Raw genomic sequence first — 3597 nt, 5'->3', positions numbered from 1 at the left:
TTCTTCTTCTTCTTCTTCTTTTCTTCTTCTTCTTCATTTTCGTAGATAATGCAAAGTTTTCTGCTGGAGTCCTGGCCACAACAAGACCTATTTGTTTCTCCAGTTTGACTGATTTTCTTAGCTATGTCCATTCCAGAATTTTTTTTTTTTTAATGAATTTAGGGCAGGCTATACAGGGTCTCACTACATAGATCAGACTTGTAGTGATCCTCATGTTTTCAGCCTCCTAAAGCGCTGGGATTACAGGCGCCACAGCACCATGCCCAATCTCAATCTCCATCTCAGCACGCCCAGGGGGTGGGGCTGGTACAGCATGCTGGGGATCAGAACCCCGATCACTACAATCCACTGAGCTATCTGGCCAGCCCTCATGCCAGAATTTTTATTGTCTCTCATAATGCCCATAGAAGGCATTTAATGAATTTTTGTTTGATGAATTACTAAACATTAATCAGAAGATGTACTGATCGCTAGTTAGACAGCAGGTACAATACCATGACTATAGGTATAATAGTGATCAAAATTATGATGATAGCTTTCTGATTAGAATTAATAGTCTATCAGGTCATTTGATAAATAACATGGTCATCACAGCCTGTTACATAGGAACGTATCCAATCTTTGTGTGTGGAAGTATACAGGAGGAATGGATCTCCTATGGCTAAATATCTTGTATATTTCCATTTTAAAAGTAATGACATAATAGTTTGGCAGACTAAGCACTTGCCTAGGTAAATTCAGGGTCCAGGGTCCCATCCTTGGCACTACATGCCACGTTGGACCCACCCCTGGGCCCCCTGAGCCGGCGATGGAGTCCAGGCATGGCATGCCTGTAATCCCAGCACTAGGGAGACAGAAATCAGGAGGATCACTATGAGTCTGAGCTGCATAGTGAGACCCTGCAAACACACACACACACACACACACACACACACACACACACAAAGTAATGACATAGAAAGCAATAGTAAAGGGGGCAATAACTACGACCATGAAAACTGAATGTTAAGCTTTCTGTTTCTGAGTATGTAGCCTTTCAGTCACATTAAAATTGTAAACTATTTTGAGTCTGAGTTTATAAAAGTATCTCCTCTCTTCTGCAACATAAACTGAGTTGATGGCTCTCGCAAGCAGAGGGCTGCGAGAATTCAAGTGCAGTAATTAATCACAAGACCTCAAGATGGACCTTATTTTTGTTTTTCTGACAAGATTATTTAGAAAAGTATTAAAAATAGTTTATCTTTATTGATTTTTTTTTCTGGGAAAAGAAGTGCATTTTTAAATTGAGCACATCAGTAACACAGTATGGCTCACTGGTAATAAAGTATGGCAATCTGGAGAAATCTAGCCCAGCCATTCCTCCCAAGGAAGTACTAAATCGCTGCACCTCACACCACCAGAGTTTTTTTTATCTCCTAAAATATTTTGGCAAAGACAACTGATATTTTATAAGCTGTAGAGTAGAGAAATATTTCTTTGTGAGCCCATTGATAATTATACATCCATTTGAAATAAAATATGTGTCATAAGGGGAGTGTGTGTGTGTGTGTGTGTGTGCTTCATACATTTCAGCACTATTTCTTAAAGATGCACACACATTATGATTACAAAGCTTTCAATTAAAATCACCCCTGAGAACACCTCTTGAGACCAATAATAAACATCTCAGCTATTATTTTTAACTTAATACACATGGAATATTTATACATTTTTAACTTGATATAGCTCTTGACTTTCAGACAGATACAAAGCTGTAAATGGCTACTTGTGGTCAGTGGAGCTCATATGTGTGTTTTTCAGAGGCAAAAATAATAGAGCCTGATGTATATGTGTTTTCAGTATGTCAGGACAGTCCTCAGGATTGCTATGGCCAAATTTCAGCCCTGATTATTACTGTCACTAAATGTTCCTTTTTCCTCATACTTATAAATAATAGAGGATATTCTCAAAATTAAATGAGTTCTTTTATATATATGGAAGAAAACATATTTAATCAATATGACAAGTTAAGAGTTTTATTTTATATAATGTAGCATAATGCAGTGAAATAGATTAACAAGAACAATCCTGAACAGTTACCAGATTTCAAATTCTCTTTCATTTAAAGTTTATTATTTGTCCTGATTTAAAGTACATCTTAGCGGTGTGTTGATGTGAATTTAATTAGTTTGTAAATTGAAAAAGGGAGTTTCCAATTTGAATGAGTTCCTGTTAATAAGGTAAGTACAGAATAACAAGCTACATGTAACTAGATCCCATAAATAGCCAATAATTTTGCCTTTTTTTATATTTTACTTTCTCCATAATGACATATTGATAAAGTGTTAAGTAACAAAGTACCTGATGGTATTATGTGATTCAGAAAATATTAAGCTTTTTGCAGTGGCAAAGACTGATGAAGCAGCAGAATCGTGGCCATAAAGAAATGTGACTGATTTTTTAAAAAAGTAAACCACTTAGCTTAATGGAAAACCCTCATGTCACACTACTTCATTAGAATGGTTTTCTTTACTCGGTTTTCAAATTCAAATTTTAAAACTATCTTCAAAGTTATTTATTTTCTAATAGTACATTTTTGTACTTATTTTCATTAATGTCATAATATATTTAATAGATCATAGAATCTCTTTAAAAGTCTGTGTGGTTATAAGGTACAGAAAGACTGAAACTGCCTAATACTACATTAGAGTAAGGCAGCCCTGAAGAACAGTGAATTTACACTGATCCCACTAGGTTTCTTTTTCAAATACCTGTGGATCAGTGTGTTGAGAACTTCTTTGGGTTAACAAACTCATTTTAGATTTTTGTATTTTAGGGAAGAGTGTACAAGGTGTTCAGGGTCTCACTACTAGATCAGACTCATAGTGATCCACCTACTTACAGCCTCCCAAGAGTTGGGATTACAGGCTCTCGCTACCACACCCATTGTCAATTGCCATTTCAGTGTGCCCCAGGGGCAGGGCTGGCAAGGCAGACCTGGGGATCGAACTCCAGCTCCTGGGTGCTTTAATCCGCTGAGCTATTTGGCCGTCCCTGGGTTAAGAAACTCTTGAAAGTCTTTTAAGGCCGAAGTTTATGACCTTGTGGGACAACCTGCTTAAGTACATCGACTTTAATTTAGAAAGAAAAAGGAAAAAGAAACCCTGACAATAAATGAGCTATATCATGTGTCCCATTAACTTCCAAGCAAGGATTTAAAAAGCACATTGGGCACTTGCCTGTGCATCCCAGGCATATGAGAATCTTCAGAGGAACAGCTAATAGGAACAACATACTCCAAAATCACAGCCCTTGGGACAGTGTGATTCCAAGTGAAGCGTCTCTGTCATCCCGATAGTGAAACCAAGAGAGGATAGTTTGTTCATTATTCTTGGTAAACACTAACATTCAGGAAATCAATTAAGAGATCATATTCATTTCTTCCTTTTTTTTCCTTTCTTCCAATTTTGCATGCGTGTATTTGGTAGTATGCATAACTAGTTGGAAGACAGCATGATGTATTACAACAAATACTGTGAAATTCATACTATTTTACTAGGTGCAATTCTGTATCATTAGCAATTTTTTGTTTTAATTCTAATTTGTACCCACTTAAAG

This window comes from Octodon degus, unplaced genomic scaffold (assembly GCF_000260255.1).
Source record: "Octodon degus isolate 3935 unplaced genomic scaffold, OctDeg1.0 scaffold00025, whole genome shotgun sequence".
In the NCBI taxonomy this organism is placed as follows: Eukaryota; Metazoa; Chordata; class Mammalia; order Rodentia; family Octodontidae; genus Octodon; species Octodon degus.
The sequence above is the reverse complement of the archived record's forward strand: the minus strand, read 5'-3'. Positions refer to the sequence as shown.